Source organism: Moschus berezovskii, chromosome 8 (assembly GCF_049115385.1).
Source record: "Moschus berezovskii isolate FMDL1 chromosome 8, NW_MosBer_1.0, whole genome shotgun sequence".
Taxonomy (NCBI): Eukaryota; Metazoa; Chordata; class Mammalia; order Artiodactyla; family Moschidae; genus Moschus; species Moschus berezovskii.
In genome coordinates, this window is record NC_142467.1 from 16,519,511 (window position 1) to 16,543,540 (window position 24,030).

General features: G+C 38.9%; 1 protein-coding gene across 13 annotated transcripts in view; it reads left to right on the forward strand.

Annotated features, from left to right (window-relative positions):
* The window catches only part of MCTP1 (multiple C2 and transmembrane domain containing 1), a 384,882-nt gene that overhangs the window by 260,353 nt on the left and 100,499 nt on the right, over positions 1 to 24,030 (forward strand). The window lies entirely within an intron of this gene.

Genomic DNA, 24,030 nt, shown 5'->3' on the forward strand with positions numbered 1-24,030 from the left:
TAACAGAAGAGTAAATCCTACATGTTCCAAAACACACAGGGACTAGAGAGTGCTTTATCAGGAAGCTTTGAGAAGGAAGAAAGGAGCCCTCCCTTCATTAAAGTCTATTCCACATAATTGCAGTCTCTTCTCTTCACTGGAGGAGCAAAGGAGTGCCGATGGCATTACAGCTATCAGAGAATTACCGTGGTCCTCAGCCTGCTCTATTTTATAGTCTGTTCCCTGGGAACCCTCTGAGGCATTAGGTGAGCTTCATCTGGCCTGTTGATGGCGTTGGAAAAGGAGTGAGAAGTTTTGATAAATGCCCAGAGTAGTTCCCTAAGTTAGGTGATCACCAGAAACACTGAGGGAATAATGAAAATTTCAGATTCTAGGGCCCCGCTGCCAGAGATTCTACTTAGATCAGTCTGGTGGGGGCCAGGGGTGGTGGATGAACTCTACATTGTTCAAAAGCTGTAAGGATTTCATCAATGTTTGAATTGTCCTTCCTATCTTCTTTTGTATATGTGTGAGAGGCCAAATTATGCTTCTAGACATGCCTGGATTCGGGGGCTTAAATGATTCAATCAGAACTCAGCTTCTTGCTGTTTCTTGGCTTGATCTTCATTGATCTTGGGAAGGATTTCCCCTAAGGGGCAATTCACCCACACACCCTACCTCCCACGCTCCACCAGGTCTATATGCTTCTAGTTTTTGTTTAGGGAAGAAAGACTCTCTTTTTTTTAATAGGCTCAAAGACCCAGAGTTGAGTCTCAGTTCAGTTCAGTTCAATTCAGTCTCTCAGTCGTGTCCGACTCTTTGCGACCCCATGAATCACAGCACGCCAGGCCTCCCTGTCCATCACCAACTCCCGGAGTTCACTCAAACTCATGTCCATCGAGTCGGTGATGCCATCTAGCCATCTCATCCTCTGTAGTCCCCGTCTCCTCCTGCCCCCAATCCCTCCCAGCATCAGAGTCTTTTCCAGTGAGTCAACTCGTCGCATGAGGTGGCCAAAGTATTGGAGTTTCAGCTTTAGCATCAGTCCTTCCAATGAACACCCAGGATTGATCTCCTTTAGAATGGACTGGTTGGATCTCCTTGTAGTCCAAGGGACTCTCAAGAGTCTTCTCCAGCACCACAGTTCAAAAGCATCAATTCTTCTGTGATCAGCTTTCTTCACAGTCCAACTCTCACATCCATACATGATCATGGGAAAAACCATCGTCTTGACTAGACGGACCTCGGCTGGCAAAGTAATGTCTCTGCTTTTTAATATGCTATCTAGGTTGGTCATAACTTTCCTTCCAAGGAGTAAGCGTCTTTTAATTTCCTGGCTGCAATCAGCATCTGCAGTGATGTTGGAACCAAAAAATAAATAAAGTCTGACACTGTTTCCATTGTTTCCCCATCTATTTCCCACGAAGTGATGGGACCAGATGCCATGATCTTTGTTTTCTGAATGTTGAGCTTCAAGCCAGTCTTTTCACTCTCCTCTCTCACTTATTCTGATTGGCCCATCCTTGAACCAATCACTGATCAGGTTTGAGTCAAATGTCCCTCCTTCCGCTGCCAGAGGCAGAGTCAGAAACCATCAACTGAGAGTGTTAGAGGGTTTGCACAAGTTCAGGGCACTGAATAAAGAAGCAAGAGGTGTCCACAAGGATGGTAGTCCAGTAATTCCTTAAAGAGACAGTCATCAGCATATAGATGAACTAACAGTTATGAGACCAGGAGCTACTATAAACTGATAAGCTGATTTGGGGTGCAGCATGGTGCTCTCCCATGCTCCCTCCCCACACTGACTTTCTTTTATTGCAGATCAAGTCAGACTCATACAGTAAAATTTACCAATAATTGAGGTTGAAGTAAAACCAAAGAAACAACAGCAAAAGCAACAACCAAACAAAACAAAACAGAAACAAACAAACGAAACACAACACTACTTTTTTAGGTCACAAGTGCACTGGGGACTAGGACTCGTGTAATTGTCCAAAAGGTGATGGAGTTGAAAGGTTATGATGTAGGAAATTTCAGCTGCTTCTGTGTGATAGGCCAGGCATATTTTAGTTGTGTTGAAGCACTGGGTGAGTCTCGACGGTGTGAGAAGGTTTTCAGCAAGGTATAGGATTTCTCTGTTATAGGTTTTCAGTACTGATTATCAAGAACGTTTTCTTATCTTTGACACGTTTATCTTTAACAGTCTTTTAAATGGATGTTAAAATGGGAAGGAAGTTCTAAAAGCAGATTAATAAAATTATGACTTTAAATCATATGAGAATATTCTTTTACATTTAACAAGCTTTAAAATATATATATGTATATTTATGATCTTTTCATGTGATCTTGAAGAGAGGCTACAAAAATTGTTTAAAAGCCTTCCAATTTTACTGCTTTATTTCTGGAAATGAGATAGTAAAGTAGATGTTAAAAATGATGGCCAATACACATGCTAGAAAATACTTCTTCCACCCTAAACTCAATTTTCCTATCTGCAATATGGGAAGAAAACTCATTAAAAATTATAAAGGCTAAAAGTTAAATGGTCCCTTGGCGTTTAGAAATATTTAGATATAATTATTCCTCGATAATAATAATTTTACTTAATTAAAATTATTTAAAGCAGGTTTCATTTTCAATTCCAACTGAGCTTTCAAAATAATGAAGTTCCTTAATATATTAACAGTACTGTGTTAATATATATCTCATGTAAAATTATTTCCTTAGAAGTGAGATAAACTATATAATTAGCAGCATTTAATGAACTTTCACATTATAATTGAATTGATACTTACATTCTAGAGTTAGGGGGAGTGTCCCATAAATAATCACTTAATATTTGTAGCTGCATACTTTCTATGGGATGGGTGAATAGAAGTATAGATAGATACAGATACAGTATAGATATACATTTATATGCACACATCTTCTGTTATATCCATATACACAAACATTTTATGATATATTATAACTTGGTAAATGTATTTATGCATAACCTATTTTATCCTTAACACTGAAAATTTTTAGCTGATTCGGGGCTCTCATTATCCATAAGTTTCTCAATAGAAAAAGGCTTAATTGTTTGGCGGCAGAAATCATAGAAAAGATTTTTTTAGCCCTTTTTATTTTACCTTTTCACAGTGTTCCCTCTTAGGTTCTGACGCCAGTCACACTCTATTTTGCATAGGTTAGTCATGAAAGAAAAAGAAACAAAGCCGTATAGACAATCCAGAAAATTCCATGCCCTGGATTTTGTTTTTAGGGGGTATATTGCCCTCTCTTTGACACCAACCCCAATCCATTTACTTTTGCTGCGATTTGCAGTAGAAGTGCTCTTTTCTAGCTAATGTTTAGAAGCCATACACCTCTCCCTGCCTTTTCTAGATCATAAAGGAGCTAGAGAAGAGGAAGCTTGTCACTGTCACTTATTACACCAGTAAACACTGAACCCAGAGTCGCCACTCAGTCGATCTCTTTATTAGAGCGAGAAAGGTGATGAGCACTTCAGCACCGAGTGGTCAAACATGTCTGAAAGGCGACAGCGCCAATGAAAGACGCACGATGTTGCCACAAGGTGGACAGTGAAAGGTGAGCTGCATTTGGCCCCGTGTCTTGCACTTAGAGGACAAAGCCACACCTGCCGCCCCCGGAGACAGAATAGCTCTGCAGCACAGACAGCAGAACAGGGAGCCAGTGTAGATTGCAGCAACTGATAGAGAGAATGCCTGTGAAAACAATGGGAAATCTGCCAGGACTCACCTGCTTCTTCATGCCTGCTCTAATTTACTTAACTTGCAAACACTCGTAGTAAGCTTTATTGCAGGAAAAAAAAAAATCCAAGACATGTATACAGCAGTCTAGGAAGATACAGGATTAGCCTAGACTTTTCAAAGTAAGGGAATAAAAACAGTTGGAAGCGGTTTTCAGATTTATTTCACTCTTCCTGCTGGGTTCAGCGGTTTTCCTTTCTATTTGCTTGAAGTAGTATACCGAGAAAAACAAACCCAACCAACCAAAGGGAGCTGCTGACTGTTGCTGACCAGAAAAATAAAGCAAATCCCTCCCAACATTTTCCTGCTCTGTTGGTGGATGGAAAAGTTTTATTTCCTGAGAGCTGGTACTGTAGATAACTTGGTAATAGACATCATTGAAGAATTCAAATGAACACCAAAGTCTCTGGGCCCAAATTGAAAGAACTCCTCAGCATGATTGCAAAGGAAGAAAACACTGTCATATTTATGCAGTACCAGAGAGCTTTCTCGGAGAAGGCAATGGCAAGCCACTCCAGTACTCTTGCCTGGCAAATCCCATGGATGGAGGAGCCTGGTAGGCTGCAGTCCCTGGGGTCGCTAGGGGTCGGACACGACTGAGCGACTTCACTTTCACTTTTCACTTTCACACATTGGAGAAGGAAATGGCAACCCACTCCAGTGTTCTTGACTGGAATCCCAGGGACGGGGGAGCCTGGTGGGCTTCCGTCTATGGGGTCACACAGAGTCGGACACGACTGAAGTGACTTAGCAGCAGCAGTAGCAGCAGCAGAGAGCTTTCTTGTGGGCAAAATCGGAAGATGACCTTTTAGCTCTATCCTCATTTTCCTGTAGGAAGGTTTAATTCTGCTTTGTTTTATCTGATTTTTTTTTCCTTCCAGCCTGTTGCTCTAAGCTGTCCTTCCTGCCTTCCTTTTTTCCCTATCTTCTCAGGCTGAGTTTTCCTTAGCAATTTTTGTTCATCCTTTGGACCATTCTTTATTCATAGGGTAAGGAATTCAGCATGTTCTTTTCAAAATGGATCATATTTTATCCTTGGAATTTAAAACTCATTGTAATAATAGTCTCACATTAGTATTGCAAGCATTTTATTACATTTTTCATCACCTACCTCTAGGATGTTGCTTTTCCGATTATAATTAGCCATGATTGATGTTGATACTCGCTTTAGCTGTTTCTTAATAGCCTTTGTGGAACTTCTCTGAACTCAAAGGAGCAGCAACTGTTGGAAGAACCATCATGTAGATGGTGTCATCAACTAGCGTTTTAAATATTTTGAGCGGGTTGGCAAACTACATCCAAGATCTATGATCATTCATTGCCTTGGCCTAGTTTCTCTCTGTTCTTTGGGTTGGAATTATCTCCACAGATATTATCACTTTTTATTTTAAACAACTTGACTGAAGTATAATTTATATGCCATAAAACTTACCCATTTTAAGTGCACAATTCCCTGATTATCTGTAAATATACAGTTGTACAACCCCTCATGTCAACTACAAGGACCTCCATACTGTAGCTCGAATGGTAAAGAATCTGCCTACAATGCAGGAGACCAGGGTTCGTTCCCTGGGTCAGGAAGATCCTCTGGAAAAGGGCATGGCAACCCACTCCAGTATTCTTGCCTGGAGAATTCCATGGACAGAGAAGCTTGGCGGGCTATAGTTGGTGGGGTCGCAGAGTCGGATACGACTGAGCCACTAACACACACACACATATCAACTACAATCATCTGCACCATCAGCCCTTAGCAACCACTGGCCTGTTTTCTGTCTCTAGTGATTTGCCTTTCTGGACATTATACGTGAATGAAATCATTTAAATGTAGTCCTTTACCTCTGACTTCTTTCATTTAGCATGGTGATTCTGAGCCATGGCAGAATGTGTCAGGAGTGCCTTCCTTTTATTGGTGAAGTATACCGCTGTATGGATATAGTACATTTTGATTATCCGTTCACCCATTGACAAACAGTTGGGTTGTTTGCAGTTGAGGGTAGCGTGAATAATGCTGCTGTAGATTCAGTTCAGTTCAGTTCAGTTCAGTTGCTCAGTAGTGTCCGACTCTTTGCGACCCCATGAATCACAGCACGCCAGGCCTCCCTGTCCATCACCAACTCCCGGAGTTCACTCAAACTCATGTCCATCGAGTTGGTGATGCCATCTAGCCATCTCATCCTCTGTCATCCCCGTCTCCTCCCACCCCCAATCCCTCCTAGCATCAGACTCTTTTCCAGTGAGTCAACTTGTCGCATGAGGTGGCCAAAGTATTGGAGTTTCAGCTTTAGCATCAGTCCTTCCAATGAACATCCAGGATTGATCTCCTTTAGAATGGACTGGTTGGATCTCCTTGCAGTCCAAGGGACTCTCAAGAGTCTTTTCCAGCACCACAGTTCAAAAGCATCAATTCTTGGGCGATAAGCTTTCTTCACAGTCCAACTCTCACATCCGTACATGACCACAGGAAAAACCATAGCCTTGACTAGACGGACCTTGGTTGGCAAAGTAATGTCTCTGCTTTTTAATATACTATCTAGGTTGGTCATAACTTTCCTTCCAAGGAGTAGCGTCTTTGAATTTCCTGGCTGCAATCAGCATCTGCAGTGATTTTGGAGCCCAAAAAAATAAAGTCTGACACTGTTTCCACTGTTTTTCCATCTATTTCCCATGAAGTGATGGGACCAGATGCCATGATCTTTGTTTTCTGAATGTTGAGCTTCAAGCCAACCTTTTCACTCTCCTCTTTCACTTTCATCAAGAGGCTTTTTAGTTCCTCTTCACTCTCTGCCATAAGGGTGGTGTCATCTGCATATCTGAGGTTACTTATATTTCTCCCGGCAATCTTGATTCCAGCTCGTGCTTCTTCCAGCCCAGCGTTCCTCATGATGTACTCTGCATATAAGTTAAATAAGCAGGGTGACAATATACAGCCTTGACGCACTCCTTTTCCTATTTGGAACCAGTCTGTTGTTCCATGACCAGTTCTAACATTGCTTCCTGACGTGCATACAGGTTTCTCAAGAGGCAGGTCAGGTGGTCTGGGATTCCCATGTCTTTCAGAATGTTCCACAGTTTATTGTGATCCACACAGTCAAAGGCTTTGGCATAGTCAATGAAGCAGAAATAGATGTTTTTCTGAACTCTCTTGCTTTCTCCATGATCCAGCGGATGTTGGCTATTTGATCTCTGGTGCCTCTGCCTTTTCTAAAACCTGCTTGAACATCTGGAAGTTCACGGTTCACATATTGCTGAAGCCTGGCTTGGAGAATTTTGAGCATGACTTTCCTAGCGTGTGAGATGAGTGCAATTATGCAGTAGTTTGAGCATTCTTTGGCATTCCCTTTCTTTGGGATTGGAATGAAGACTGACCTTTTCCAGTCCTGTGGCCACTACTGAGTTTTCCAAATTTGCTGGCATATTGAGTGCAGCACTTTCACAGCATCATCTTTCAGGATTTGAAATAACTCATTTGGAATTCCATCACCTCCACTAGCTTTGTTCGTCGTGATGCTCTCTAAGGCCCACTTGACTTCACATTCCAAGATGTCTGGCTCCAGGTGAGTGATCACACCATCGTGATTATCTTTGTGAAGATCTTTTTTGTACAGTTCTTCTGTGTATTCTTGCCACCTCTTCTTAATATCTTCTGCTTCTGTTAGGTCCATACTATTTTTGTCTTTTATTGAGCTCATCTTTGCATGAAATGTTCCCTTGATATCTTTAATTTTCTTGAAAAGATCTCTTGTTTTTCCTATTCTGTTGTTTTCCTCTATTTCTTTGCATTGATCGCTGAGGAAGGCTTTCTTATCTCTCCTTGCTATTCTTTGGAACTCTGCATTCAGATGCTTATATCTTTCCTTTTCTCCTTTGCTTTTCACTTCTCTTCTTTTCACAGCTATTTGTAAGGCCTCCTCAGACAGCCATTTTGCTTTTTTGCTTTTCTTTTCCATTAGCATTCATATATAAGACTTTACGTGGGCACGTGATTTCATTTCTGTTAGGTAAACAATTAGGAGTGGAATTGTTGGTTTGTATGTTAAGTTTATGTGCATTTACTTTTGTAGAAGCTACCAAACTATTTTCCAAAGTGACTATACCGTTTTACATCCTCTCCAGCAATGTGTCACCTTTCCAGTTCTTCTATATCTTCACAATTTACTTTCTGCCTTGATTACAGCCATTCTAGTGGGTGTGTTTCCCTAGTGACTAACAGTGTTGAGCTTCATAGGCTTATTAGACATGCATGTCTTTGCTGGTGAAATGTCTATTCAAATCTTTTGTCTATTTTTTAATCTTTTTTAAAATAAGCTCCTCTGTCCTGTTTTTACAAAATTGTGTAGAGTATGTACTTTTGGCTGTGCTGGGTCTTTGTCACTCTGCAGGAGGGGCTGTGCTCCAGTGTGGTGGCTTCTCTTGTTAGGAAGCGTGGGCCTCTAAGCACGTTGGCTCCAGCTGTCGTGGCACAAGGGCTCAGTAGTTACACTTCCCAAGCTCTAGATCCCGGGCTCAGAAGTCATGATGCCCAGGTCTAATTGCTCTACAGCATGTGGGATCTTCCCGGACCAGGGATTGAACCTGTGTCTCCTGCACTGACAGGTGGATTCTTTACCACTGAGCCACCAGGGAAGCCCCTCTTTCAGATGTTTTCTGGTTTTATGATCAATTTTTTGCCAACTTTTGGACGTGGTAATTTTATTACTTTTAAAGATAGATGAAATTAATTAATTACTACCCTGCTCATTCCCACAAGTATACCTGAAGATATCTTTGGGTAAGTTCTGAAGGCAAATAGAAAGGGACAGGTTTCTTTTGGATTTGTCTGACCTGGGGAGTTGGTGATGGACAGGGAGGCCTGGCGTGCTGTGATTCATGGGGTCACAAAGAGTCGGTCACGACTGAGCGACTGAACTGAACTGAACTGAATCTCAAACTACACTACCTTTTGCTTTAGTTTTTAAGTTTACTTTCTGAAATATCCACTTGTTAATAGTTCATATTTTTCTTTGAGAGGGTGTTAAGTTCCAGAACCCTCCTGAAGCTTGTGAATAACTTAAAAGTTAAGTGAAATAGTCTTTTATGTCACTGTTCTATCAATTAATATTCCAATAATTTGTCAGCAAGAAACATATAAAAAGTAAAGAAACTAATGATCATCTCATGAGAGTCTAACGTCAAAGCTGTCCCATCTGAACCTATAGTTATGCCCTCTGAATGTCCTTTGTTTAAACAAAAAGCAGTATTTAGTTATTTCATAAAACTGACGATGGCACACTGATAGAAAAAGTTCAAAAAATCTTGATTAAAAAAATACAAAAGTTTCTGCTTGTTGAGAATCGTGTGTTAGTGCTTTGGGGCCCAATGAAATGTGTCCACTCATGACAGGTCATTTTTAGAAATGAAGTTGAAAACCCCATCAAATATAACAACAGAAATGCCTGAAAGATGATACATCTGAGTCTCCCCATGTCAATGAAATGAAAGCTTTTCTGAAAATGAAATGGCCTTCTTTTAGAACTCTGGAATCCTAAACTACCAGACATTTCAGGAACTATTTTGGCTGCAAATGATAAGAGAGATTTTTCTTTTTCATAATTTTTATTACAGTGGAAATGGTTTTTGTATTTCTAACAGTTTGACAAGAGCTAATTACAATGCGCTCATCTGTTTTGCGGACTAATTTGAGCCATCGAGCATCAACACCATAGACATGCAGCAGCATTGCAAATGATACTCTTGCTTCCCTTGCTCCAAGAATTTGTACTTGCTATAAAAGAAAACAGATTTGGACAGCCCTGAAAAAGTTGGGTTTGGTTTGAAGAAAACATTTCAGAATTACATTAGAGCTGGCCTACAAGTGAACTAAAAATACCTGCTCATCTCAGTGGTCTTGGCCCAGGGCCTTTCCTTTTACTGTAAAAGTCAGGCTGTTTGAACAGTTGGAGTGCGGCTTGCTTGCTGTCTAAACTAGTGTTCTCTGATAACTTCTGTTACCATTGAAACACAAGCCCTATTGCAATTGAAGAGAATGTTTAGGGGTATGGAAAATAGCCAAGAGAAATGTATACTTAGTGTTCAAACCTCTAGGCTTCCCGTGTGGTAACCAGACCACTTAGATCTGTTAAGAAATGGGAGAAAGACATTCATTAGTAAACATTACACAGCAAGGGTAAAAGATGGAGTGGAGTAAAGGAGGCTGTTAAAATCAGCCTGAGATGATTATTTGAATTGCAAACAGAAATGTTCAGACATAGCTAGAGCTGCTAAACATAACTCTTGAAGTTTTTCCAGAACAGAGGGATCGGAGCGGGGGGAGAGACCAGTGAAGGAGAAAATTAGAAAATTATAAGACAGAATGGGAGATGAAGTTTCAGAAACTGGTTAGATTGCTGAAATATATGATATTATTAGGTCTTAAATCTATTTATGAGGGTGAACATTTAAATACATGCTTTCTGACTTCGGCTCTGTGATTTTAAGATTGAAATGAAGATACTAAATCTGGATAAAAAATAAGCTGCAGTTACAGTGAGGTTATGTCATGAGGGATTAAAAAGAAAGATCAGAAATCAGTAGCCCAGGACAGATAATCATGGCAAGTTGGATAAGTGTGAGGGAGATGATTTGAGTGGAAAAAAATCAGAATGGTACCAAACATCCCCAAACTTGGCAGAGAACAACCCTCTGCATATCAGCTACTAGATGAAAAAGCAGTTTTCCACGTTTGATCATCTGCTTTTTTCACGGTGTTTCTGTTTCTCTTCAGTGAGATAGGTGGAGTACGAAGATCACAGGACTAATTTTTAAAGTAACTGGTATTGCAGACTTCACTAACATGTGTTTGGCTTGTTAGATAGCTGCTGGGTATACTTATTTTCTGGCGTGTCTTCTGGAACAGAGGGAGTTTTCCCCCCATGAGCAACTGAAGTGCCAGCTGTTGCCCTAAATATTGTACCTGTTCATGATGGAGAGAGCTTGAAAGCCAGATTTCAAGCTTAGGGAAAAATTTACATTTGGTACATCAGCAAACATTGTATCGGATTTGTCTCTCTACATACAGCATTTACACACACAAAGAGGGAAGCTGATCAAGAACCTGCTTCAAAAATAGTAATGATAATAGAGTAACTTCTTTAAACGTTGAAAAAATAACTATCTTTAATATGCTTTAACATTTACTGCACTTCCAAAGCCCTAGAAAATACATTAAAATGGCATATTTGTATGACAATATCCGTAACTATCACATTTAATCCAATAGTTTTATTAAATAATAGTCTAAGAAGTTAAAAGACCAGAAGGGCTATTAGAACATTCTATAATGACTTGCATATCAGAGAAAAATAGGCCTTTTTCATTGGCACTAGAGACAAGTAAAAGGAAAACAGAAACAAATTGAGAAAGAATATTTAAATCACCCCCTTTTTTAATTAGAAAATAATTCAAGCATGAAATGTTCTTTATCTACACTAATAAGATAGTCTTAATAGGGCTTCCCTGGTGGCTCAGATGGTGAAGAATCCACCTGCAGTGCTGGAGATCTGGGTTCAATCCCTGAGTCAGGAATATCCCCTGGAGAAGGAAATGGCAACCCATTCTGGTACTCTTGCCTGGAAAATTCCATGAGTCCCTTCAAAACCTGTTGGATCCTGGAGAAATGGGATTCTAGGAAAAGACAAGCTTCAGTGAACTTAATAACCTTATTTATTCTATGTTTTTTGATGTACCTTAAGTATTTTTTAAGAGCAATTGTTACTTGAGACCAGCAACCTCCTCATGGACCAAATAATACCAGTTCACCAGTTCCTCTTTATTGTTCGTGTTTGGTCATTTATAATGATAAATATGTGTTGATAAGTAATCTGCAAGGGCAACTTTACATGCAACCTGTTTTTGAATAAGCAGAACTTCTATGAATGATGAAGCTATTAAAATAAAAAGCATAACCGTGCTTGGTTCTGTGGTAAGTGTTGTAACTACTAGGTAAAGTACTAATTTCCAATGAAAGGCATCTCGGAGAATCAACATTCTCCAGGCATGTGTAAGCATTTGTCACTTTCTTTCTACATCCAAACTTTTACCAACATGAAACTCACAACATTGCTGGGATTGCTTATCAGTTATTCATGTGTGGTTGATGCGATGCTCTAGTTGGACACACTCTGGGCTTTACATTTTGGAGTTGTCAGTGTTCTCAAAGCAAAGCCAGAGCCTTTCATCTCTGACTTTGATAAAAAAAAATCACATGAAGTAGTGGTACAACTTGTAAACTGAAAAAGAAAAAAATCTAAATAAATAAATACTTCCCAAGCCTTCTGGCTGGCAGATTCTATTGATATAATATCTCCATCAAGGAGAGTAGGGTGCATTCTGCTGTGATTAGTTGATAGCGCCGTCTTTGAGCTTGTTTTGGTCCATTTTGTTGCAGAAATTCTTCAGTAGGTATTTCTGTGAGTCATAAGACAGCTTCAGATGAGTCCTAGCTTGTTGTCATGCTTGTTTCTTTAATAGATGAAGCCAAGCTATGATTTTCAAAAAGGCCCGGATGTACTAAGATGGTAGACTTTAAAGTTTCAGGCAGCAACTTCCAAAACCCTGTGTACAGTTTGACAAAGTGAGGAACTGGAACTTTCTGATATGTATTTATAAGTGATCTAAGTAAATCTGAACAAACAATAATTTTTTAACACCATCAGTAAACAAATGAAGTAAGTTGCGGGTTTCCCCAATGGCTCAGAAGTAAAGAATTCAGCCGCCAGTGCAGGAGATGGAAGAGATGCGGGATCCATCCTTGGGTAGGGAAGATCCCCTGGAGGAGGAAATGGCAACCCACTCTAGTATTCTTGCCTGGCGGGCAACAGTCCATGGGGTCACAAAGAGTCGGACACAACAGAGCATGCATGCAGGCACATTGTATGTTGATTCAATTCAAAGCTTTGCCAATAAATCAACCAATATAATTGTTTCTGCTCCTGACCATATATCTCATTCTGTCACCAGAAAAACAGAGACAGATGGCTCTCTTGACAAATTTTGCCCAATCAGTATGAGTGATCATTTGGTAGAGAGTACACTTTGACTTTTTTCCTTTAAACACATAACCACTCCCCACCCCAGCACATACACAGCAGGTCTTGTCAGTTTTGTATCTGGTTGTAACTATTAAAAAAGAAAGCAGTAGAGGCAATCATCTCAGTTCCCATTCTGATTGGAGGAGGGAGAAAAACCACTGGATATAAGCATATATATGAGCCGATCAGGTTCCCTGGGTCAGTGTGGCAAGAACCCTTGGAAACAGCTAAACAAGGTGGAGCAATCCACTGGGTTTAGGGTTGTCACCAACCTATTTTCAAAAATCGTCCAAATAAAGCAGAGCTTCTCTTCAAGAGAACAATGTGTCCTACTTCGAAATTACCGTCAAAGGGCTATCGTGAGGCTGGGAATTAATCAGGTTCACAATTGCCTATCTTCTCTCCTCTGTGGATGGAGGTGGTACCAAAAGTTTTAGTGGAATCAACCAGAAATAAAGACCTGAGAACAAGTGGTGATACCATCTGGCTGTTGAAATCAAGGCAAGACCACCCCCTTCCCAGAAGATGAAATTCCAAAGTCCCTGATGCTGTGTAGAGCCTAATTTAATCCCGGGGAGAATAAGTGGGCAGAGTGGTTCCCCCTGCCCAGTTCTTCTTCAGACAGATTTTTAAAGAAGTAGTGAATATTAATGATGGAGAGAAACAGTCTAGTGGAAATCCGTCTGAATGAGCACATTTCGTTTTCTCTGCTACCCTCATGCCATCATCTAGGAAATATACCTAGCCTTCTTACCTTTGTATGCATATGTACACAGCTGGTTCTTCTTTTCTAAGTCAGTTGTGGAATAGCCTGGTGTCTATGTGAGAACTGGCGATGTTTCTCAAAGAGGAGTATTGTTAGCGTTGGGGACAGGAATTTTTATTGGGGGGAACTGTCCCGCATATTTCACAGTGTTTCACACCCATGCCCCCCCCAACAAATGTTGATAATACTTCTATTATCACCCAAGTCATTGTGATAAATAAAAACACCCCCACATGTTTCTGGATGTGCCCTGGTGGGAGAAGTGGCAACCTCTTTCCTTCCTCCCCTTTCTTTCTTTGTGCCAAAAAGTATTTAAAGGAGGCAGCTGATGGGACTGATTGGCAAATAGTGCTTTCATTTGCTCCCTACTGTTCTTAGGAACAGTTTTTAATTTTTCAAAACAGATCATATTTTTAATTCAGGAATTTTATAACCTTGCTGATGGCTTTTTCAAAAAAGAAAAGACAAATGTTTTGGGTTCCACTTTATAGCCACTGGTTTTTCTCTTTAAAGACAGTCTTAATGGTAGAGGTAAAATAGTTTCCTTGTAAGGATTAATCATCAAAATCAGTTTTTATATGTGGTTAGGCCCCTTACAATTTTTTTTTAAAGCATTGCTTAATTCTTCAAAAGGCAAACCTTCTGCATTTATTATCTTTCTAATCTGAAGCCTCTCACATCAGCAAATATTCTCACACCAAATGTTGTTAGCATAAGCATGCGTGTACTTTTGATACATTTCCTTATTCTGTTTCATCTGAAATAGACACTTTTGAATGATGAAACAGGAAAACATGTGCGGGTGCAGGTTGGGTGGAAATGGGTTACTACTGTGAGGGTCGCAAATGTGTTAAGTTTAAGAAAAAAAAAATGAATTGAAATTAGGGAGGAAAAGGATTTTCTAAAAGGGCCATGAAATAATTAATTGTTTTGTAGGAGATGGCCTTTCCATGTAGGCAGAGCATTTTCTCTTCACTTCTTTCTGAAGAGACAGTCAAATAGAGAATCTCATCTCTTAATTAGAAAGAAAAATACTCATCAAACACATCTCATCACTGGAGAACTAATGACTCACAGCTGTTAGTCTGAAAGGGCAGGCTTTTTTTCCTGAACAGTAGGAAGTGTTAATCATTTTGGATGAGATTTCTTTTTTAAAATATACTGTAGTTTGCAGAAGAATAGGATATTCAATATTCCAACTTAAATGATTTTTTTTTGAAGCATGCTCCCCCAGAGTTACTCTCCTGTGCCGCAGTGAATGATCCTTGAATGCAGGCATCTTCCACTGCACTTCAATGCGAGCATCAATGGATGGGACGAGGTGGATGGCCCAGTCCTGCCAGGGACTCTTAAAACCCCAGGCTCAAAGAAAGAGAAATCAGACATCTTGTGCCTTCTAAGAAATGGTGTTGCTGTAAAACCTGAATATTTTGCTTCATACATTCTACTTCATATAATTTGCCTTATTTAAATGTAAGTGAAAAGTCCTGGTCCACCTTCATTAGCTTCTGAGTAGAAAGGGTCTTTTTGTTTGTTTAATCTTCATGTGAAAAAGTAAGGCTTTTTTTTTTTTTTTTTGTCTGTAAAATGTAATTGGCTCATTCATTTTCCAGTCTTTGCCTTTACAGCCACCTTGCTAACCTCTTAAACATTCTGGACAGAAGAAAACCCCATTTAATAAGAATCTTCTGAATAGCTGACTTTGATTATTCAGACAGTGATGATAAGGAATAATGAAATTGGCTCCACAAAACTCATTCTGACCATTAGTATTTTACCTTTTTGCCATGCCAAACTGTTACCAGAGCACCTAGAAGTGGTATTCCGTTTCTTTGCACTATTGCAAAAGTGGTTATCCCAGAGCAAGAGGAAGCAGGAGAAATAAAGTCTACACATTGAATAATCAGTCACTAAATAATTGATACCTTCAGAGGATCGACATTCACTGTGAGATCCTTTGCCTTAGAGGCAGTGGAGCATTGTGGGAAAGTCACACTGGGCTGGGAGTCAGCCGACTCTGCCACTCAGTGGAGGCTATCCCTGGACAAGTCTCAACCTCTCATCCTCAGTTTTCTCCTTTGTAAAATGAAAATAGTCTCAGCCTTCCAGGCCTGTCATGTGGGACTTGCCCTCTAAAGTTCACTTTATGCAGTGTGATACTTGTTAGGGCAAATTATGTTATTTACCTTTCAGATTTTAAAAGAGCCATTCGGAATACTTATGATTAAAATGTAGGTTGCTCTTAAAGCCTGGCCCAAAGAGATATTGAAGGACTGTGTTTTCTGATGTTAGTGATAAAAATCATAGGCAAGATAACACTGATTTAGCTAAAAGGTATGGATTTAAAAGCTAAAACGTTGTGGACAGGAATTGACATTCATAAAATTGATTGTTCAGAACAAGATAGTTTTATATCTAAGGGCATGAGGTTGTTAAACAATTGTTAACATTTAAAAACTTAATTTTTTCAATTCAAGACTTTACAAAATCTATAATAGGTGCTAACGTCATTTACCAGCACTAGTGAGTCTCCATAAAGATCTAGATTTTTCTTGCTCTGATTACTAGTAAAAAAAAAAAAATTCACTGCAACCCCTCTTAAGTTTAATACTCCTGACTTCCTTCCAGCAAACTCTTTCTTTCCAGACCACACAGAAATCCCTCTTAGAAACACCACCCATCTTCTATAACTGCTTAGAGAACAATTATCATGTTGACTTATCTTGGAGTATTATTTTATAAAGTCTCTGTAATTTTTCAGAAATCATTTTAAATATGAAAAGCATAAATTGATAGTACATACATTAATACACTACTTTGCAATAAGTATTTTTACATGTATTACATCACTTTTGCCCACAAGCAACTTGTGAAATAGGTATTACCATCTTCATTTTATAGATGATAGACTAAAATAAAAGAGAAAAACTGACTGGCCCGAGGTCTTATGATGATCAAATAGCAGAACTAGATCTAAAACCACTTCTTCAGGCTCCTGGTTCAGACCATGTTTTATTATATCACACTGTCTCCATGGAGAGAATATGCATCAGTTAACATTTGCTGTATAACCACTCCATTGGTAGTGTAAAGGAACTGCCATTCATTTAGTGATGATTCTGTAGGTGAACAAGCCAGATCAGGTTCAGCTGAATGTTTATTTTGTTCTCCTACAGGCTCAGTTATGTGTCTGTGGTCAGCTTCTGATCAGTTAGGCAGCTCTGACTCTGGATACTTCTGGATCCTGGGGCAATGGAGACAACTGTGTCACGTGTCTCTCATTCAGAAGACTAGCCTGTGCTTCTTGACATGGTGGCTCAGGGTTTGAAGATAGCAGAGGGGAAAACCCAGTGAGCAAGTACTTTTTAAGCCTCTGTTCAGCATTTCTGCATCTCTTCCCTTGGCCAAAACAAGTCCTCTGTCTAATCTCAGTGTCATCGTGGGAGAGTATTTCAAAAGGCCTGAATACAGGGAGACTTCAACAAATTGGGGTCATTACTGCATCTAATCACTATAAGTTAAATATAAAAATACTGAAAATGGCACTCACTCATCATCTTTTCTAGGGTAGTTGACTTAGCTTTCTAAATACAGCTCTTTTGCCTGAATCCATTCTATGGATGCTAAAGTGGTATAGGAACAGTGATGAGCTACAAGAGCATCAAAAATGTTACATGTAGTATGAGCCAATATATTCGTGCTTATAATAATAACTAATGCTTACTGGGCATCTTATAGGTCTAAGCACTAGGCTAATTCCATCTCAAATCTATAAATAGTGTAGTTTCCATTTTTCAGAAGATAAAACTAGGAATATTCTAGTAACTAACCTAAAGTCACATAGTTAAGGACTAGTGAACCTGGATACAAACGCAGGCTAGTTCACACACCCGTGCTTTTTCTACAGCAGTTTTTTGAGGGATTCCCACGGTCATGGCTAACAGTCCAAGGAAGATTAACCAAGAGCTTCTACTATCCAAAATAATGTGTAAAACTCACAATATCCTTTTTCTAATGAAAAAGCTCGTTTGTACTTAGTACCATTTGACTAATGTCCCATGGAGATTTTGTGATATAGAATTGTAATTATAAATCACAGCCATCTAGTGATTTGAGAAAGAAAACCACCAAGTTCTTGGAACAGTTTTCGTTTCTAATGAGCAAGGCAAACAAATGTAGGACTGAGATGTTTTATTTTGAATGGAGTCATGGATTTTATGAAAGTTAAATATAGATAGCCCAAGTTTCCTTATTAAAAGTGTTGGGAGGAGAGAAGGGAAAAGTCAAGGAGACTGTGACAAAGAGAGGAAAACTAAGGAAAAGATGTCATACATAGTGATGAAGTCAAGGGAAATTAAACACTGTACACATGTGTAGACTTCCTTATTGCCTAGCTTAACCTGGAAAGTGAAAATTGCTCAGTCGTGTCCAAATCTTTGTGACCCCATGGACTATACAGCCCATGGAATTCTCCAGGCCAGAATACTGCAGTGGGAAGCTGTTCCCTTCTCAGGGATCTTCCCAACCCAGGGGTTGAGCCGGGGTTCCGTGCATTGCAGGTGGATTCTTTACCAACTGAGCCATCAGGGAAGCCCTCGTTTAAACTGGAGAAATTCTATAATCATCAGATCCTCTTTCCATGTCCCATGCAGGCATAAAGGGTTTCTGGCTATATGGGTTGGGAAAATCCTAGGCATTTTATGGTTTATATTTATATTCTGTGGATGTGTCAGTGATTTTTAAAAAAATTTTTTGGTCTCATTTTATTTATTTTATTTTTTTATTTTTATTGGAGGCTAATTATTTTACAATATTATATTGGTTGGTTTTGCCATACATTGACATGAATCCGCCCCAGGTGTACATGAGTTCCCCCTCCCGAACCCCCCTCCCACCTCTCTCCTCCCCTTATCCTCCCTCTGGGTCATCCCCACATACCAGCCCCGAGCATCCTGTAACATGCATCGACCCTGAACTGGCAATTCATTTCACATAAGATAATATACATGTTTCAATGCCATTCTCCCAAACCATCCCACCCTCACCCTCTCCCACAGAGTCCCAAAGACTGTTTTATACATCTGTGTCTCTTTTGCTGTCTCGTATACAGGGTTATCATTTGCATCTTTCTAAATTCCATATATATGAGTTAGTATATTGTATTGGTGTTTTTCTTTCTGGCTTACTTCACTCTGTATAATAGGCTCTAGTTTCATCCACCTCATTAGAACTGGTTCAAATGCATTCTTTTTAATGGTTGAGTAATACTCCATTGTGTATATGTACCAAAGCTTTCTTATCCATTCGTCTGTAGATGGACATCTAGGTTGCTTCCATGTCCTGGCTATTATAAACAATGCTGCAGTGAACATTGGAGTACATGTGTTTCTTTCAATTCTGGTTTTCTCGGTGTGTATGCCCAGGAGTGTGATTGCTGGATCATATGGCAGCTCTATTTCCAGTTTTTTGAGGAATCTCCACACTGTTCTCCATAGTAGCTGTACTAGTTTGCATTCCCACCAACAGTGTAAGAGGGTTCCCTTCTCTCCACACCCTCTCCAGCATTTATTGCATGTAGACTTTTGGATAGCAGCCATTCTGACTGGTGTGAAATGGTATCTCATTGTGGTTTTGATTTGCATTTCTCTGATTATGAGGGATGTTGAGCATTTTTTCATGTGTTTGTTAGCCATCTTTATGTCTTCTTTGGAGAAATGTCTGTTTAGTTCTTTGGCCCATTTTTTGATTGGGTCATTTATTTTTCTGGAATTGAGCTGCAGGAGCTGCTTGTATAATTTGGAGATTAATCCTTTGTCAGTTGCTTCATTTGCTATTATTTTCTCCCATTCTGAAGGCTGTCTTTTCACCTTGCTTATAGTTTCCTTTGCTGTGCAGTGGTCTCATTTTAGGCCATTATCTCTTTCTCCCTCTTTTTTTACCCAAACCTATGAAAAAGGGTGGTCAGGACCAAGGACAGATCCTGCATTATCTTAGCCTCCAAGTTTCTCTGCGCTGCTTTCTTTTTCTACTGCCCTCATGAGACATTGAAGACCCATCCAGGAGTGTTTGGGTTTTTTATAGGAAAAAGGAAAGGATTCCATCTTAGTGCAGGTAGGCTCCAGGGAGGAAAAAATAAAACAGCTTCAGTATGGAGAGAATAAGCTAAAAGGCCCCTTCTTGCTTTGAGAGTTCTTTCTTAGAAGATCATCACCATTAACAAGAATTAGTATCATCACTAGTACTGTAGAGAATAATTGCTTTTTTCTTACTGATTCTTAGCAATATGAATCCAGAGACTGTGTCTTATCCTAAGTTTGAACACCTAGTATTATATAGCACATAGATGTTCAATAAATACCTTTTATTGTTAATCTGTGTTCATGTTCTTTTTTTAAATTGATGTTTGATTGACCTATAATGTTATATTATTGTCAAGGGTTCAACATAATGATTCAGTATTTGTATATATTGTGAAATGATCACCACAGTAAATCTAGTTACCATCCTTCACCATACATAGTTATACGTTTGTTTTTTATGATGAGGGCTTTTAAGATTTATTCTTTTAGTGACTTTCAAATATGCACTACAGTATTATTGACTATAGTCACCATGCCGTCCACAGTATTCCCATGGCTTGTCATTTTATAACTGGAATTTTGTACCTTCTAACATCCTTAACCCATTTCACCCAGCTCCCTCACTTTTGGCAACTACTGATCTTTTTTGTTGTTGTTGTTTGTTTTTGTTCATCTGGTTTCTTTGCTTTCATCCTGATATTTTTTTGGCTGTGCCACAGGGCATGTAGAATCTTAGTATTTCAACCAGAGATTGGACCTGTGCTTCCTGCAGTGAAAGCATGGAATCTTAACCACTGAACTGCCAGCAAAGCCCCTGTTTTTTTCATCTGTTTGCCTTTAGATGCCATGTAAATGTGAGATCATAGGGTGTTTGTCTTTCTCTATCTGATTCATTTCACTAACATGATTCACTTAGCATAACACCCTGTGGGTCCATCTTGGTTGTTGCAAATGGCAGGATTCCATTTTTTTGATGATTGAAAAGTATTCTATTGTGTACATAACATCTTTATCCATTCATCCATTGATGAACACTTAGGTTATTTCCATATCTTGGCTGTTGTAAATAATGCTGCAATAAGCATTAGGGTGCATTTATCTTCTTGAGTTAGTATTTTCATTTTTTTCACATAGATACCCAGAAGTGAATTACTAGATCATATGGTTTTAATTTTTTGAGAAACTTCCATACTGTTTTCCACGGTGGCTGTACCAGTTTGCATTCCCACTAATAGAGCATAAGGGATCCCTTTTCTTTGCATTCTTACCAACACTTTCTATTTCTTGCGTTTTTTATAATAGCCATTCTAACAGATGTGAAGTGATATCTCATTATGGGTTTGATGTGCATTTCCCTGATGATTAGCATCTTTTCATGTGCCTGTTGACCTTCTGTATGTCTCCTTTGGAAAAATGTCCATTCAGATCCTCTGCCCATTTTTTAATCAGTTTGCTTGGTTTTTGGCTAGTGAGTTGTATGAATTTTTGAACATTAACCCCCATCAAATGTATATTAATAATTTACAAATATTTTCTCCCAGTCAGTCAATTGGCTTTTCATTTTGTTGATGATTTGTTGTTTCCTTTGCTGGGCTTCTTAGTTTGATATAGTCCTACATGTTTGTTTTTGCTTTTGTTGTCTTTGTTTTAGAAGTCAGATCCAAAAAAATCATTCTGAAGATCAGTGTCAAGGAGCTTACTGCCTGTTTTCTTCTATGTTTTATGGTTATAGATCTTAACATTCAAGTTTTTAATTTGTTTTTGAGTTGATTTTTGCATATGGTGTAAGATAGTCTGGTTTTATTCTTTTGCCTGTGGCTGTTCAGCTTTCCCAACAACATTTATTGAAGGAACTTTCCTTTCCCAAAAGAAGAGAAAATTACATGCCAGTTTCCTTGATGAACACAGATGTAAAAATTCTTAACAAAATATTAGCAAACTGAATCCAGCAATACATTAAAAAGATCATATATAATGATTAGGTGGGATTTATTCCAGGGGTGCAAGGCTGCTTCGGTATCCATAAATCATCAACCAACAGGATATAAAACATTAATAAAATAAAGGCTGAAATGCATATGATCATCCCAATAGATGCAAAAAAAGCATCTGACAAAATTCAGTATCCATACATGATAAAAAGAACTCTAAACAAAGTGAGTGTAGATGCAACCCGACTCTTTGTGACCCCAGGGACTGTAGCCTACTAGGCTCCTCTGTCCGTGGGATTCTCCAGGCAAGAGTACTGGAGTGGGTTGCCGTTTCCTTCTCCAGAGGATCTTCCCAACCCAGGGATCGAACCCGAGTCTCCCACATTGCAGGCAGACACGTTACCATCTGAGCCACCAGGGAAGCTCAGATGCAACATACCTCAACATAATAAAGGCCATATATGATAAGCCCACAGCTAACATATTCAATAGTGAAAAGCTGAAATTGTTTTCCTCTAAGATTGGGAACAAGACTAGGATGCCTACTTTGCTGGGTTTATTTTACAAAGTGTTGCAAGTCCTACCAAGAGTAGTTAAGCAAGAAAAAGAAAAGTCATCCATATTGGAAGAAATAAGTAAGACTGTCACTATTTGTGGATGATATGGCTTTATATATAGAAAACCCTAAAGGGTCCTCAAAAAAATTGTTAAATGAATTCAGTAAAGTTGCATGACACAAAGTCAACATATAAAAATGTATTGCAGTTCAATGTACTAACAATGTACTATCAGAGAGAGAAATTAAGAATACAATCCCACTATAGCTGTATCAAAAAGAATAAAATACTTAGTAATTAATTAAGGTGAAATACCTATCACTAAAAACTACAAGATGCTGATGAAAGAAATTGAATATACAAATAAATGGAAAGCACCATTCTAGGCTCTGGGGATAGAATGTAAGCTAAAAGGAAAAGTCCCTGTCTTTAAAGAGCTTATATTTTAGTGATTGTCTAAATTTTACTAGTAAATATGCAAAGAATTAATACGAATCCTAGCCAAAAATAATTCTCTCTTTTATATGTGTTGATGTCTGTCAAATTTGCCTTAAATCACTTCCTGAATAAAGTACATTTTAAAGATACATTTTAATAGAATAATCATAGCCATCAGTTATAATTTGTGTCATCTTTAAATATATTACATATATTTCAAAAATTAAATGGAAATATTTCCTTTTCTGGAAATCTTTATACTTCCCTGGTGAAAGAGAAGATATGGCTCATGTTTCATGCATTAACATATTTGAGATTTTTCTTATTCAGGAACTTGAATCTATAGTAACCATGTAATTCTGTCCAAAATTCATTTCTTGGGTTACTAAACCATTATTTATGCTTTTTGGTGTCCGTGTGGGTTATGAATATAAAAGAATCCCATAAAATATACAGTCTTCAAAATTTAATGTCACATTTAAAAAGAATACAAAACGCTGATGGTACAGTAATGTCATTTAAAATATTAAAGAAGGGCTGTTAGTGGTGATCAGGTCTACAGAGCTCTGTTGAGAACGGAAAACACCGAGGCAGAGTGACTTTCTAAGGCCCAGAACCTGTCCTCAGGCCATGGGCCAGGGGTCCCTCTGCCACTCTGTACAGGTTTCTTTTCTCTGCAGTTTGAATAGGCTGTGGGCTTCTCTGAGGTTTGTTAAGAAAGCTACAAACAGCCAGTGCTGCTGTACTGATGTGAAGGTTCTTAGGGCACTGCTCCTAGCTCTTCTGATCTGTCAAATGCAAGATATCAGCATGACCCCAACCAGCCGGCTCAAATTCCCAGTTATACTCTGGTTCAGCTAAATCTTAGCAGACAGATACTTTCTAGCTTTCAGTATTAGAATATATATTTCCTAAGGGCCTCCGTTGATAAATAGTTAATTTCATCAGTTTTGTAAAATATTGATATCGTTTACACAGTCCTTTTTTTGAGCATTTACTGAGTACCCAAACAGTGTGTTAAACCTTAAACACATTTCAACTGTTAATTCTCAGAACCTCTCAGGGAGACACTCTTAGGGTTCCCATTTTACAGAAGAAACTAAAGGGAAGAGATGTACCACGCCAGAGGTTAAAGGACTTTAGGGGTGGAATCTAGCTCTCAACTACCTTCTGACTTAAACTACCTTAATTTGGCAGCAGGGGCCACAGACCCAGAGAATTTAGATGGTCTGTGCAGGGTTATATGAGCCTGGTGGGGAGTAAGAGTGAGTCACACTTTATATCCATTGCTGATTATTTTACCACACAGATGCTCTTAGAATGGTTTCTTCTGCCAGCCCAGGTGAGTCTCTAATCATACATCCTTCTTACAGCTTTAAAAACCATTTCCATACTTAGACAAGTAGGTAGTTTTAAAAGATAATTAAAGTAGAAGTTTAAAATT